At 44.5% G+C, this 16,960-nt stretch overlaps 1 long non-coding RNA gene across 1 annotated transcript in view; it reads right to left on the minus strand.

Annotated features, from left to right (window-relative positions):
- Positions 1-12,613, minus strand: part of LOC102386692 — a 70,104-nt gene extending 57,491 nt beyond the window's left edge. Inside the window, exon 1 of the long non-coding RNA XR_324702.3 lies at positions 12,383-12,613. This is a non-coding gene — a long non-coding RNA (uncharacterized LOC102386692). The remainder of the gene's footprint in view (positions 1-12,382) is intronic.
- Positions 12,614-16,960: the final 4,347 nt, after the last annotated feature.

The following is a 16,960-nucleotide window of genomic DNA, read 5'->3' on the forward strand; positions in this document are numbered from 1 at the left end:
CCACAGGGGCAGAGCCCCACTCCCCCCAAACTGGGCCCACTCCCCCTTCCCTCCTGCTACTTGGAGTCCAGGCCCACTCCCCCACTCCCCACCGCAGTGGCAGGGGGAAGGGAGGAATGGGCCCGGGCCCGATGCAGGGCGGGTCCGGGCCCGAGGGTGGGGAGAAGCCAGGCCACCACAGCGGGGGGGGGAAGCAGTGGACCCGGGCCAGCCCAGAAGCAGCAGAGGGATGGGTGGAGTGGGCTTGGGGCCAACGTGAGGGAGCGGGGGTGGGGTGGGCCTGGGCCCAACGCAGGGAAGAGGCTCGCTCCTCCCTTCCCCCCGCAGCGGCTGTGTTGGGTTTGATTGGGCTGGGCCTATTATACCCCCCCACCCCCACTACTGTGGCAGGCCAGCTTCTCCCCTGGCTTGGGCTTGTTACCTCCCTCCCCCACCTGTGTTGTGCCCATACAGGGACAGAAGGAGCAGGCTCGGGTCAGACGGGGAGGAGAGGGGAGGGGAGGAAGGGAGGAGTGGGCCTGGGCCCAAGTGGGGGAAGAGGCCTGTTCCTTCCCTCCCCCAGCTGCTGCCATGGCTGCATTGGGCCAGGCCCCCACTGTTTCCACACCCCACCCCCTGCCCACACAATGGGCTGGCTTTTCTCCTTCTCAGGCCTGCTCCCCCCTCCCCCATGTTGGTTCCAGGCCCACTCCCGCACCCACCCCACCCACATTACCTGCAGGGAGCAGGCCTGTTGGCCTTGCCCCTCCCTTCTGTCCACTTTGCTGCCGCCACCTCCCTGCTGGCCTCCCACCCTACTCCTGATCCATCCTTTGTGTCCCCACCATCATGCTGCTTTCTGTCAGAATGCTTCTTCGTGCTCTGATTGGCTGTTTGTCAGCCAATCAGAGTGCAAATAAAGCGTTACAGAGAGACAGACAGACTTAGGCTTTTATAATATTAGAATTCCATCTCATCATTTTCTTGGCCACTGAAATATATCTTGTTAGCCCTGTTAATCAGCCAAGCTATTTACCCCTGCATCCAGTTCAGACCCAGAAACTCTCCAAAATCCAACAAATTCAGTTTGAAGGATTTGCTCTTGTTCCACTTCTAATTTTAACAAACAGAAATTTAACAGAAGCAGAAAAAGCAACTAAGTGAAGCTCTATTGCACTGTAATGCCTTCAGAGGCACCTCCGATAGTCAGAGAACATGAATCCCAACTGGAGTAGAGAAAATATGCTACTGTGATTGTGCCCATAAATCATTTTAGCACAAAGGCATCTTAAGTTTTGAATGTCCATTAAAAAAAGAATGTGATTTAGAGTACACTATACAGATTGCCACTCTCAAAACTCTTGTCTGTGCAAAGCTTTATCTACAGTCATCAAAATTTAAAGAGAGAAAATGAAAAAAGAAGACTTTACTTTTCAAGTGGGTTTGAAAGTATTCTGTATTCCATTCATGTCGGGACAAGTACCCTCCGTAACATCCAGCATGCTGAGCAGTTGAAAACTCAAGGAGACAAGGGAATCCCAGGCTATGGAAAAGAAACAGAGCTGCTATACAGCCAGACTTGCTTCCTTTCTTGAATGGGACGGAAATGGGAAGAAGAAACCAAAAATGTTCCTTTAATAAGAACGTTTCTGCGTGGTCCTGCCATACCAGGAGAGGTGACAAAGGCACTGAACAAGGACCCAAAATAAGTGAGTTCTCTTCTAGCCTTTTTCATTGCCTTCTGTGGGACAACAGGTTTCCCTCGCTTTATGCGGGTTCTGCATGTGTGAATTCGCTCTTATGTGATGACCCTTTTTATACTAAAAAATTGTTATAGGTGAAGTAAATTCACCCTTATGCACTCAGAGTGGTGGAAGTCCACAGTCAGCTGCATTATGCCATGCATTGTGGGAGTGACGCACAACAAAATATAGTCTCCTGTGTGGATCTGTGCTCCTCGCTTGTTGTCTGCGACACATGTTTCTGTAGTTGCCATCCTCATTATGGTAACATTCACCACCACCAGTGCTTGTGGGTACTGTCTGCTGTTGGTGAGTACCAAAATTGTCTTGTAAAAGTAGTAGAAATGGGTCTGGGGGTCAGTACAGTCAAGGTCTTGGAAAGTATCCCTGTTTGTTACATTGTAAAATGGGTTCCCTTTATGCAAATTTGAGTTATGCACCAGTTTCCAGGAACGCATGTACAGCATAAAACAAGGGAAACCTGTATTCTAAACCACCTCATCCTTTGCCCCTTCCTTTTTGGTCTGGCTTGTCTATTTAGATTGTAAATGGGAGCAGCAGCAATCTTATAGCAGCTACCATGATGTGGCACCAGTCTCAGCTGAGGCCTCAAGGGACTACCATAATAACAACGACCCAGACCCCTGACATAGCAGTGGACAAGGAGTCCCCACAGCCACTGGGTAGCAGTCCAAATACAAATACAACACAAAGTATGGGGATGAAGGAGGAAATTGGTACAAAAATATACAACATAGATTCTAAAGAGGAGCCTGAAAACAGGAAACTTTAAAAAAAGGCTGAATCTGAGGGAAAAGTATATACTTAGTTACAAAAATAGATGAAGGAATTGCAACAATGTTCTTTGCCACATCTTTTCTCTTCTAAAGAACATGGCATTGAGGCCAAGAAACAAGAAGCACCAAAACATGGAAGCAAAGATTACAACATACTTAGAGAAGTAGTGGGTACAAACCTAGATTCCTAATTAAGGTATCCAAATCAGCAAGATGCTAAACAAAAGAATGGGAGCAAGTAATATGAAGATAAGATTCGAAGTAGCTGCACATTGTAGGTAGTCTTCCTTTGCTTTTAAAACAGACAACTCTTCCATTCCCAGCATATTCAGGCCTTTTTTCACCTCTTAAGATGATTCAAATGCTTTTTTGCTATTATAGCTAGTCAAAAGCTGAAGTGGTTTGTTTTCAGGGACCTTGCAAATTTCATCAATAAAGTAGCTGTGAGGCAACAATTTGAGGAGTTCCCGTCATGACAGAACCAGCCAGGGCAGATCCAAGGGAGGGGTGCACCCCCGCTTTGATTCCTGATGTGACTCTGTTGTTACTGTACCAGTATGACAACTTCTCTGTGGCAGTGGCATACTGGGAGCCTCCAGTGCATGGGGACCACTGCATCCATTTGCAACCCCATCCATGGCAGTTCGCTGAGCAGGGACAGAGGGGTGAAGGGTCCCCTGACAGCCAATCACTAAGCCTGGAAACACCAGCGGCAAAACTGAAAGTGCCACCAGGGGACCAAGTACCCCTGGAGGGCCTGGCTGGTGCTCCCCGCCAGTTGGCACCTGGGGCCATGGCCCCCCCTGCCCCTCCCATCGGTACGCCACTGCTCTGTGGTGCTTATTTGCATGCTGTCATTGGTATGCAAGGGTGAGGAAATAAAGAACTCTTTTGTGCTTGTTTTGACTGCAGTAACAGCTGTTAACATCTTGACTGTAAGGCTGCTTGCAGACATTACATTAAAAAAAAAAATGGTGCTTTACTCTAAACTGGGTACGCTCCTGCACTGAGTCTAGCACATTCCCAGGCAGCACCTTAGTTGGACCCAGCTCGCCTGACGTCTGTATAGATCGGGTGCTATAGTGGGGCTTTTTTGGCCCTTTTATCTAATAGTTGATTGAATCGGATTGATTCAATCAGCTATTAGATAAAAGGGCCAAAAAGGCCCACTGAAGTGCCTGATCTATACAGACGCTGCAGAGCTGGGTCAAAGTAATGTACTGGTTCTTTCAATAAAGTGTGAGTTTTTTTTGTTTTGTTTTTTAATATCTGCAACATTGGTGATGTGTAGGGGGTACACGCAGGTAAGATTGGCCATAGACTCTGTGGAACTGCCAGCTGTGAAACTGGAAGTGCACTTAGGGGTTTTGTCGCTTAGTGCACTTAGCGCACTTCCAGTTTCACCGCTGGCTCGGCAACCAGCTACTGGGGGACCCACCCCCCATCAGCAATCTGGTGCCCCCCCACCTGAGAGGCACCAGTTTCCCGTAATCTGAAAGCAGCCTAAAGGGCCATGGAAGTCAGGTTTGTGTTGACTGGCCCTGCCTTCTAAAACTGTAAAGTTGATAGATAAGAGGACTGATATTGTAAGTGAAAGTTGAGTAAATGGACATGAGGGGTCACTGCTTACCATGACTTATGTGGAAGTCTAAGGTGAAGGGACCCCCTGTTTAGGAATCACAAGAAGAAAAAGGAGAGGCTCCAGATTGGAGTTCTTTTAGGGGAATAGTATTGTATCTCACCATCTAACCATAAAGACATAAGGGCTGCTGATGTACAGATCCTTTTAGTGGGTTCAGTATGAGTCTGTTACTCACTTGGTTCTAAAGAACTGCAATCCTTAGAATACTAGCAGGCAGCTGTACCTGCTAGATCCTGAAAGAGCTGAGACTGCATCTAAAAAATCTGGGTTGCCTCTGCAACCAGAAGAGGAGCAACTCCCCGCTTGCAGTGAGGAACTGTAATGGAGGTGGTGAGAAGCAACAACGAGCAGCACCCCACAGCAACAGCAAGGCACAACATTGCAGGTGAGCTGTGCCCTCCCAGCAGTGGTGGGGAGTGGCAACAGCAGTGGTAGAGCAGCACCACAGTGGTGGTGGTTAGGGACAGACATTCAAAAAGCCCAAGTCTGAATTGATTCAATCTTTGATTGAATCTTTGATTCAATCCAAGTGCAAGTTAGTTTAACCTGGCTACGCTGAATCAGTTTGTAACTGTACAGCTATCCCAGAAATGCAGGCACATGGCTGCAGCGCCTCAGGCTAGAAGCCAGGGGGTACTAAAGCAGCCCTCCCTTCCCTTCCATAGTGCTGAGTTGAGGCGGGGCCTGACCAGGCCCTGGCAGGATGCTCTGATTAGGAAGGGGTCCCCCCTTTGACCAGTCCAGTAGGGAATTGATAACACAGTGTTTATCACCCCATTAAGAAAACAACAGAGGGACATTACCAGCTACCTGTTGATTCTGCCTTTGATCCGTCTGCCACAGCTCGGACCTTAGCCAGCATGTGGTGTCTGTGTAAGGCAGAGGGGACCAGGGAATCCCTGCTTAGCAGGGAGTGGTGAGGGAAGAGGAGGGGTCAGGGGGAGGCCAGACAGATGCCTGCAGTCTCTGCCAAGCTCCAGCCAGGGAGCAGAGAGGAGCCAGCTCTGCTGTGGAGTAGAGAGCCCCACCCAGCCCAGAGAGCATTCTGGGATGCTGGGGGAGTCTGGTTTAACTTAAACCAGTGGTCTGGGACAGACATTGCGTAAATGAGTTTGACCCAAATCAGTTAAGTCTGATACTACATTCAACCAGGTTTATCTCAAACCAGTTTCAGCCATTTTCAAACTGGTTTATGTATGTGCACTGAACATCTGTTCTGTTACAGGTTTAAACCAGTTTCTGATCACTTAAACCAGTTTGTGTGTAATGACTACCCCTAGCCAGTGAGGCAAGGGAAGCCTTGGGCTAAGAGCTACACTAGCCCTACTGTCTACACTGTTTACCCTGTGTAGTGCCAAGCGAGAACTCTGAACCTATTGATTGTGCTGAACTGTTCACAGTGGGTTGAGGTGAGCTAATGATTATTAAGGGGTTCTTAAATGTTTGTCATCCCATTTCCCTTTCCCTTACTAATAAACTCTATTATAGTTTGATATTGCTTGCAAGTACGGAAGTTTGTTCACATTGGAGCACCCAGGCAGAAATTATTTTCCCAGGTTTCTGGGTGCAAGCTCAAGCCAAGATGATCAATTTGTGTAAAACCCCTAAGGTGAACTCAGGCCTTATTGCTGCCATCTAGTGCTTGGCAGAAGGGTTACACTGGTCCATCCAAAGTTTAAAGCCAACTGTCTAGCAGCAGCAGCCAGCAGGGTTTCTATTGAAGCAGCAGTGAGGGAGTTGATTGACTTCATGGCTCATTATAACCTGCTTGATTCCTTCTAAACACTTTATTCCACAGGTGTTAATGACCCTCTTTCCTTTTAAATGGTCTTTAATGGTTCCAGCACTGCAGCTATCCTTACTTCTGCAGTGCTGCTGTCTGTTTGCTGCTCATATGCATTTAGCTCCTATTTTGCAACTCTGCAGACTGGTTTTTAACTCTAGCTAAAAATATTTATTCAGATGTGGAAATATTAACTCAGGTGAACATTAGTTCAGGTGTGGAAATAACTTTCAATGAAGCCTTGGGGTATTATCCAGATGCTCAAGAAGGCTTGATTTTGTTTTATGATTCTGAAAAACAATATACATTTAACTATAACAATGTCAGGATGAATGAAACAATGTATTTGGATTATTTTTGCCTCGTCTGTTATGTTTTTATACATAATATATGATATAGCAAATTAATGCACATTCCAATAAAGGTTTTTTGGGGCGTGGGGTTTGCACTTCAATCTTAAATTGAATATTATAGCTCTGGGCTCCTACTTGTTAGTGAACCTTCTAGTTTTTCCTTTTTAACTGGAGAAAAATGTGTGTTGTGCTATATATGATGATGCACTACAGCATCTACACTCCCCTTTTCAAAATCCTAGATCTGCCCATGGAACCAGCTAAAGAAGAATACTAGAACTGTAACATTATAGCACTGGAAGTGGATTGTTGTTAATTGAAGTTCTGCCTGTGTTAAAAGCCAAATTCTCATCTTCCTTGTACTAACAAAAGAGGGAAATTTGTCTATGAATCCTTAGCATTATTATTACATGAGCGTTTTATGATCTGCTTTTTGGAGACAAGGGGAGCACATACACAAGACGCTAACTGCACAGTAGTGTGCTGGGCAAAACCCATGCCAATATGCTACTGTGCAGTAGTATTAGGCTACTGCATGGTAAACATCACTAAAAACCCATGCGCTGACACTACTGTGCAGTAGCATGAGTTACTGTGCAATGACTAAGTACTTAGTTAACCAAGTGCTAAACTTAATGAGCTGTAACTACAGCGCATTAATGAACATGTAGATGCACCCAAGTACAACCAAAGCTATCACTGACTATAACAAGAATAGTGGGTAATCAGAATCCTTGGATGTCAGTCAATTCATTATTAGGCTCTCTCATTTTAATTTTCAGTGGATTTCCAGTGTTGGAAAGTTTATTGTATTAATTCACTGGTTTCAGATGAATGTCTAAGCACATTTTCAAATTATTAAAAGTTATGAGGATGCAAACAGATGCCAACCAAAAATAAATTAATAGTATTAAAAAACTAAACAACTTGTTAAAAATAACAGTTTTGACTCTTTACATAGTCTTAAGTGATAGCTGCTTAGGTCAGTACAAAAATTGGCATTCAGGCTTGGGAGCTTTTTACACTCCTTTTGCACAACACAAAGAGCTATACAAATTACAGAGAATTAGGCACAAAAATAACCTTTCAACGTTTCCTTCCAAACTGAACTCTATCACAAGGCCTTTCTTTCCTCCTCAAAGCCTATCCTACAAAGGGTAGATCCTCCAAAATCTAGCCTCATTTGTTGCTCAGTCCCATGCCCATAACCAAAAGGAGATGGAATCTGGCCAAGAGTTTCTGAAACTGCAAGAGACCCCAGAAGAAACAGAACCCAATCAGTCACCTGTGTTGATTTTTGCTTACAGCCAAACCTCCTGTGCAAAGTAATTTGGTATGACATTTCATCAGGCTGCTCTCAACAAGAGCATCTAATACAGCAAAACTATGTATGTCGGGTGTTGCCAGTGCCTGGGACAAACTTACAGTAACTCTGGTAGTCCCCAGAAGCAGATTCATGGTATAGATGAGCATCACTTAACAAGAAATCTTTAAAAGACTTTTACAGTTACCATTTTCAAACTGTGAGACCTGGTTTTCTAGAGTTTTATTTATTTTTCATTATAATCTTTGCCTTCCAAATAACTACTGTAAATAAAGTACTACCTGCAATGAAACCAACAGCAGCTCTCTTTTAGCTTAATTTTACCGTCCCTGTATCAATACTCAATGGTTCCTACTTGTTTTATACCCCATGATGGCACCATTTAAGATGATAACTTCTGTCATCAGTTCTGCTACCTAAGGATAGAAAAGCAACAAAGAGCAATTGTTGATGGAAGTGTATGAATGGGCACATTTATAGATACAGAAACTCAGGTCTGTGAATTCAAATACATTCACAGATGGCCAAGATATACCCTGCCTTTGCATGTCTAGATCACTAGTTCTCAATCTTTCTAAACTCAAGGCACACCTTGTTAGACTCAAGGCACCACTTAGGAATGCCAGGTCTTAGTTCTCACTTGTTTTTTGACCACAGAATATAACAAAACAATTCTTCTGTTGCAAAGAACTTAGGCCACAACAGGTCAGAATGTTTTTAACAATACAGGTTCCTATTTGAAAACTCAGGGTTCACCTTGTGGATCATGTTTGTATACCTACCAGTGTTAACACTATGTGGCACTCTGTGGCATCCTTGAAAAAATCTCAAGGCACCCCAGGGTGCCACAGCACACTGGTTGAAAAATCACGGTCTAGATCAACCTAAATCAATACAGTTAAACTGAATTAACAACCACAGAAGAGGGTAACGTATGTGCACTTAAACCAATGTGTTTGTGCGCCAGGAAGGTGAAAGGCATAGAAAGAGAAAACGAAGGGGCGGGGAAGTGAATAAGAAGCTGTGTATTCTACGTACAGCATAAATAATGTTGCCCAGTAACATTTTCACTGGAAAAACTCAGTTTGAAAATAAGTCACCCTCTCAGAAGAAAAGCAGTAGGTATGCCCATTTACCCTAATTTCTCAGGCATCCAAAGCAGAGATCAGGACATAACCAAGAGCTGGAAGATAATGAGGCAGTTCACTTAACCCTGAAAACCAGCTATGCAAGATCTGGTTAGTTAAATATATAGCTACACTCATCCTGGGAGGGTAGCAGTCTATACAATGCTGGTAGAGAAACAATTTTTACACCTTTTGGTTTGCTGGGAAGGAGATTCAGAATCTTATAGATTGAGAAATGAGATTTGGGCTAGACGTTCAGCGTGTAGAAATTAGTCTAGCTCCACTGACTTCAGTACAGCTATGCATATGTCTTCACAACCTGATCCAGTACCCTGCAGAGTTAACCAAGCGAAGTCAGAACTCAAGTACTGGAAGCAGGACAGCCATGTTAGTGTGCTACTCTGACTGGAGTAATTAATCCTGCTGAGAATGCAGCAATATAGCATTTGATACCTAAGCTATCTTGAGTCTCTCTGCATGGCCCCAGATTGTGCCATGTAAGCATAACCTACATCCACACAGCAAAGTGAAGGTGCAGTTGCAGCACATGTAGCTATAGCAGCATGAGAAACAATACAAAGACACAGTAGCAAAAACCTTTGTACAGGCTAATGATCTGAGTATGCAACTAGCATCCCAGACACGTTTATCCTGGCAGTACTGAAACCCTGGCCACCATATTACTGCTATTCACCCTAGCTAGTTTAAAGTCATCATGAGTAGACCTACTCACACTACAGAGAATTCTTTACTTGCCAATAGAAATACCCATATACCAGCTGAGGATGTGGCCTCTCAGTTGTTATACTTCATTTAAAATGAGCCATCTAGACTTAAAGGATATTTTCCTCCATGGATGGACAGGACATGAACCCTTCAAATCTCAGAAGTGCCTAGGGGCCTCAACAAAAATCAGTGCACCATTGTTTAAATATTCACACACATTATGAATGCATAGCACAAAATTCCCCATTCCCTCCATTTCTTTTGCCTAATGGTGGGGAAAGCTTGTAAGCTACAAAAGGCTGTAAGTAATGGAAAGTAATTTCCTTAAAGCCTCACCATAAGTGCATAGAATCATAGGAAAGGAGGACTGAAAGGACCATCTTAGACCATCTAGTCCAGCCCTCTGCTTAGGGAAGGATCATCCCTAACTAAACCATTCCATTCAAGTCTAACCTGCTCTTGAAAATTTCCAAGGATGGATATTCCATAACTTCTCTAGGTACCTTGTTTCAGTGCTTAACCATCCTTATCATCAGAGGGTGTGTTCTTCAGTTTCTTGCTTCATCAGAGACATGGGTTTTAGCTAAAACTGTGACCCCAAAAAACCTCACTAAGTGGAAAAAATGTTAATTTACTTGGGTCAGGTGTATCTGTAACAGCCCACTTTAAAAAACCAAAACCACTTTAAAAGGCCAAAACCACATGGTCTTTGACAAAGAATACCCATCATATAGTGCCAAATACAATTCTGAACCTCCCATGAAACAAGTCTTGCCATAGATTCAGTTCTAGACATACAAAAAAGGGACAGAAAGAATGGGGATTTACTGAGTAGGGGAAATGGAGGAAAGAAAGGAGAAGAAGGAAGTCTTTCTGTGCTTGCCTGTTAAGAAAACCTGTCTTTAGAACAGTTGTGGACAGACAAGCTCTTTTATCTACAAAAGATTGTTTCCATATTAAATGTTGAGTATGACAAATATTCATATTTACTTCAAGGGCAAGTGGACTCCACCTGCAGAGAACTTATGCAGGGGTGGAGTATTGAAGTCAACGCTGAAGCCTGTGCCCCCAAAGCTTTATTGCCATCAAGCCCTAAGCCAACTAGATTCAAACCATGTGTGTACATCTGCATGTGCTGTGACTGTATCTTAGACATACCCTAGGTTATCTTTAATCTATCCGTGTGCAGGAAAGCAAGGACTTATGGTACTTGTTATGAAATGGAATTGGGATCTGAAGAGCAACATGCTGTTACTGCTTATTTTGTTTATTCCAGTTAGTCTGATTGTAAATGGTATATTCTTTCATCTCTCTCAAATACAATTCTTTGATATACTGTTGACTGGGAAGGAGGGGATCAGACAGAAAATGCACAGACGTGCAACCTGAGAGCTCCCACATGGTGATTTTGGGTCTGCTAGGTGGTGACTTCTGGTAGAGGACATGGGGTTTGATACAGAGAAAGTACTCTGTATCCTCCCTATGATGTCAACAGGAAGTTTTAGTTCACAGCATCTCTTGGGATCTTTCCTACTTTAAGGTAGGAAGGGAAACAGAGAGTGATTAGTAAGGGACAGATGTATTTCACCACTCGCCCAGGCAGAACTTTTCCACCTAAAAGTTGACTTCTGTCTCCTAGTCTCATCCAGCATGTAGAACTTGACTACTTTGGTGTAGCCTGTGCTCTCTGGAGCCGAAGGCCAGGGCTATGGTTTCATATCTGTCCTTTTGCAGGTGAGATGAATCCAACTGGGAACAGTACATGCACTCCTTTGAACATATGTACAGGGGCTCCTTGCACCTTCCTCCTTATGCAAGGAGTGGAAATAATCCAGCCCTATATGTGCTGCTTTGAATATGGAAAGTGGAACCTGAGCTAAATATTACAAGAGATATAACCTTGCCACATTAAAACGTACACAAACCAAGACTCCTTACAATATTCATTACTACTGGGCCAGATTCTTAGGAAGGTGTAAATTAGTGTCACACCATTGGAATCAATGGGAAAATCAGGGCAACTGTCTCCATAATTGTTTTCTTATGTAGAGCTACAATAAAAGAAAAAATTTCAAGCGCTGTAATCAAATTCTCTCTTAAAAGCACACATAAAGGAAATAACCAACAAGCCTCAGCATTGTTTATATTCCCTGCACTAAGTGGTTCTTTAGTGGATGCTTTTTAGACCAAGCCTTTCAAGGGCAAACAAAATACAACCAAGTTTGTTTAATCAGAGATAAGGAAACCAGTTTGGGTAAAATAGGAACAAGCTTGAAACTGCACCTAAAACTATAACAGGATTTTTTTTGTTTAAACAAAAAAAGGTTAAAAAAAATCATGTAACTATTTTTTGCTGCCACTTATTTTTTCATTGCCCCCATTTCCAAATCCTAGCCTACCTGTAGGCAGAAGATCTAGAAGCCATGTAAGAAAATAATTTCTCTTGTGATTTCCAAATGAATACATCAGTACAAATACATCGGTCATTTAAATAAGAACTTCAGGGGTTCACTTATCAGTCATTCCTTAAGTAAAAGATAGACCCAGTTCAGCTTCAAGATTCAGATTTGGATAGAGAGCTTGAACACCTCAAGTTTTAGAGCCACTGGGATCTAAGATTTCACTCTACCTTATTATAAAGCTAAGGACAGTCACAAAGCTAGGAATCAGGCTGACGGTGTGAATTTCCTCCCTAGTGCTACAGGGATCTGATAATTTGGGGGCTGTTTTCAGACCTTCTGACCCTCACTGCTGACTTTCTTGTCCCCAGAGTCGTATCTCCTCCAGTTTCTGATGCAGGCCATGTAAGAAGTTTGCATTGTTATTAGCAGTAGCAGCACCACCATGGCCAGTTTCAGTCTATGAGCAGGCTTCTTCTGCATAAGATTGAAAGTAAAGGGAGTGCTCACCTGGGTGATTGTATCGTTAGTCACATGGCTGCTTTCTGTTGCATGGACACACAGTACTGGACTTTGAATATTAAATGCCATCAAAAAGGACAAGCAGGTTTTCCAGTGTATAATTTGTCATCCATACTCAATGAGTCACTCTAAGCAAATGAAGTCTTCAGTGGCAGTAGTACCACCCCATTAGTCTTGCCAACATAACTGCTAGATAGTCAGGCCCGTCTAATTACCTCTTTCCCCCGTTCCAACTAATGATCATTTATTGGATTTGAGATGACTCACTACCGGCCTTTGATCATACCCAGTCCTGCACACACAGTCCTTCCTGGTATGATGAGATCTGCAAGGCCTATGGAAAGTACTCCAATTGCTTGTGAAACTCTTACTCATTCAGCTGTAATTATGTCTGCAGCTGTTGCTAGGGCAACAGGGACAGGTGTTGTGGTAGGAATCTTTTTTTTTGTGCTCAATAATGGAGGAATGTTACTCACAGCTGAATGGTGTGGCCATTTTGATGTAAACTAAATGCATCTTTCCTTTAGCTTAATTGGCTTACTCTGCATACGTCAGCACACCAGAGATGCATTAAGTGCTGTGCATTGCAATGGAGATGGAAATTGTGGGGGTGAAGGGAGGTTGGGAAATCGAGCCAGTTTCTAAGACTCTTAATGAAAACTGCCACTTCACCTTCCTGAATGGTAACAGCCATAGCAACAGCATCAATGCAACTGAAAAAGAAATGGATGCAAGGTCCAACTTAAAAGGGAGCAATTTCCTATCCATATTGCTTTCACAGTGCAAGACTGCATCAGTTTTGCTGAGTGGCCTGCATCTGTTTGTCTCATAGGAAGACCCAGAAGGACCCTCAACCAGTCAGAAGGCTCAACGAGCTCATGGGGGTTGACTATGAACTCTTCCTGTAGTAGCAGAGATTTTTCTGTTGTAACTAATCTGAAGTAGGGCTAGGATACACAGAATTAAGATCCAGTGTCCCCGTCCTCTTCTGCTCCAGGCAGCAGGTAGGGCGGGGAAACTGCAGCATTCAGGAGAGCGGGATGGGCTCACCTCAGTCTGGTCCTGCTCATGCGAGGCAGGGGAGCATGTGTGGATGGAGAAGGATAGTGGGGTGTGAAGGAGCTCGGCTGCTCACAAAGCCCTGATGAGGCAGGGAGGGACAGACAGGAGGAGCCCACGTACACTTGGTGCAGCCTCACCATACAGGCAGGTGAGAGAGAAACCAGCAGCAGCAGCTGGAGCCGGTGCAGGCTCGGCTGCAGCCCACCAGGCAAGTGTGAGATGGAGACTAAGAGAGCTGGTGATACCAGCTGTCCCCCCTCCCCTCCCAGGGGCTTCTGTTGTTGCTGGCAGTGGCAACTGCTTTCCTGCCCTTTCCTGAATTGCTGGGGGAGCCCAGCAGTTCTCTGGGCAGTGGCAGCAGCAGGAGCCCTGCTCAGAGCTGTGCCTGCCAACAGGGAAGGCTGGGAGCACAGCACACTCGACCTCAGGCAGGACTCAGCCCCAAGCAGAGCACAGCAGGGGCAGCTGCCTGAATACAGTTAATTTGTGAGTGCCTGCCTGTAGGCTGGATCCAATCAGCTGGAGGGCCAGATGCGGCCCACGGGCCATCTTTTGCCCACCCCTGTCCTACTGCTTCTGGTCACCCAATCTGACTCCCGGGTAACCAGCCCAGGTGCTGCTAATTACCATGAATCCACAGCCTCAGGCCCTGTTGCCTACAATGGGATGACCCTTATTGCCCTTTACACTTTGTGGTACTTGCTTCTCTGCGTTCACCTTTTCTCTTAAAGTAACAGGAGCCCTTGCTCCATATCATACCATGGTGTGCGTCTGGGAGCATCCTGACACCCTAGGATTTTGTCACAAGCACCATAAAGTTCCTTCTCCACGCCACTGGTATTGTCTTGCATAACATGGTCTTATTAAATAATTTTTTGAGATTACTTACAGCTTTGCACCCTGATGCTTTCCATGTCTATATTCTCTCCAGTCCTACAGCTAGACAATTTTTCATCTTACCAAGGGCATCTGCTACTTCTCTCTCTGTTATTGATTCAACCAAGACTTGATTTACTAGAACTTTTCTACACCCTGCTTGGGTTCTCTTCATGAAGAGTCTCTCAGAATGATTCCTCCACTTGCCCTTGATCTGTCCTGGCTTTGTCAATATCCTGCCTCCCTATATGTCCCCAATATCTTTGGTTAGCCTCTCAAGCCCCTGCCAGTCAGCATATGTCTTTTTCACCTTTCTTTGTTTGCAGTCTATTTTACAACTTTTCTAGGGTGCTTTGCTTTTTGCCTCTACCACTACTTCCTTGGTCTCCTTCTTGGCTGTTTCATATTTCTCATAATCCTGTTGCTCTTTAGTCTTCTGCAATAACTTGCATCTTTTCTTCCTTTTCCCTGGCATTGCCTGTACCTCATCACTCCACTTCATCTTTGTCTTTGAATGCCTGGCTTCTGTCATGATGACGCATGCACAACCTCTTCTTCACTTTTGGTATTGCATTCAGCTATGTCTTCCCATCACTTATTGATATCCTTGTTTTGTTCTACCTTTCTTAACCTCTCTGGGACTCTGCATTTTCACTCTTGGTTCTTGTTCTCTCTGGGACTCTGCATTTGAAAGCTTTGAACACTGAGATAGTTAAAATAACTAAGACAAAAGTCAAGATTTGCCTTTAGGGCCAGAAAATACACCCAAATCCTCTCCCCCAGACAAAGATCCTCTTTCCCCCTCTCATGCTGCAGTTGTGCAGGCCACTGCTATGCAGTCATGCAGCCCACTGCATAGTTTTCACAATATGTAAGCTTGATAGTCCCGAACACACTGCTCAGCACAATTTGTGACAACTCTTTTGTTAGGATGCCCTCTCTCACTTAATGATTGTAGCCATAATGACTGATCCTTAAAATTGTGATGATACTCATGTTTCATATAATAACAGATGTATTTTGGTTGCTACCAAGTAGTCAAGTGTTATTTAAAATGTTTGGAAGGGAAGATTAAAAGCTAAATCATGCCTTGTGCCTCTGTGGTTATGGAAAACCCTAACTCCTGTAACCACCATATTTCTCCCACAGAAGTCTGCACTCTGAAGCAGAGGGGATAAAATATAAAGAGCATAGAGGGGGGCAGAATCAGTGGATCCACAATTACATGGTACTGCCAGAATGGTCTTAGGATACAGAGTAAGTTGCAGAATGGCCCTGGGAAAAAAAGATGCTACAAAGCTTATAGCGCACAGTTTAATTCCTTAGATTGTGCACCCAAGGCAGGAAGAGATGTGTGTATCTAAGTCTAGACCCATCAGTAACATTACAGACAGAAGGTCAGGGTGGCATAGACAGACTAAGTGGTTCAGAGAGGCAGAGATGGCCTGAGCAGGGTGCAGAACCTGGGGCAAATCAGCTTGTGTGGGGTCCCGCCCCCGGACACGAGGAAGCCAGTGGCGAATTCAGCAGCAGGGGGTGCAGAGCAGCCGGACGCGAAGCCAGCGGCAGCGCGGAGGCACCGTGCTGCTCTGCCCGGCTCCACAGGGCCCCCAAAGCGTGGGGCCTGGGGCAGTCACCACGATTTTCACCCCCCGGAGATGGATGGCCCTGCAGAGAGGCATGAACTTTAGTAAGCAACAATCTAATTCATCAGATGCTATGAAATACATCTGATGTTTTGTCAAATGCTACCTTCTGCCTGACTTCAGGCTAACACAGCTAACAATTACAGGAGTATCCTAGAGATCTCAGCCAAGATTCACCATGCTAGATGCCGCACAAAGGCAGAAAAAGGAGTGGGGGAGGGGAAAAGGAGGCACAGAGGAGCGCCTCGAGCAAAAAAGATTGTGCTAAAGGTCACAAAGAACAAAGTACAGAGATGAAATGCTACTACAGGTTCAGCACACATTTTAACTCTAGTATAACTCACTTTGTTTTTGTATACTAATCTAAGTTACACCAGTATTCAGAGACTGATGACTGGCTCTTAGCGGGTAGCTGTTGCTGTGGGCACTATTATATAATACCTTGCAACTAGGTGGCAAAGAGTCAATAATAATCATGTTTAAATGATCAAACAGCTATCCCAGGCAAAAAAGGACATGCAAAACCTACACTGATGTAACTTAAAGGGATGTAATTTTTAACCTGGAAGGCTAGGGACAGACATTACACATAAACTGGTTTAAGTGATCAGAAAAGGAGAGCTGCGTTAGTGCCCCCCAGCTTCTAGCCTGAGCCACTGCAGGCATGTGCCTGCATTTCTGGGATGTCTGTCTGGTTTCAAAACCAGTTCAGCCTAGCGAGGTTAGACTAACCTGCAAAGATTGAATCAATTCAGGCTCAGGGTTCTTTGAATGTCTGTCCCTAGCCAAAAAAGTAAGTGGTGCTCTACACCAGCCTTTAGTAATTGCATTGGTATAAAACAGTACTTCTTAATGGGAGTGACAGAGCACCCTGAGGTGTTGTGCGATCCTTTTAAAGGTGCCACTCAATATAAGTGTTGTTAGGTATGCAAACATCTACACATTATTCATAAGATAAACCCAGAGATTTCAAATAGAATCC

Source organism: Alligator sinensis, unplaced genomic scaffold (assembly GCF_000455745.1).
Source record: "Alligator sinensis unplaced genomic scaffold, ASM45574v1 scaffold470_1, whole genome shotgun sequence".
Lineage (NCBI taxonomy): Eukaryota > Metazoa > Chordata > Crocodylia > Alligatoridae > Alligator > Alligator sinensis.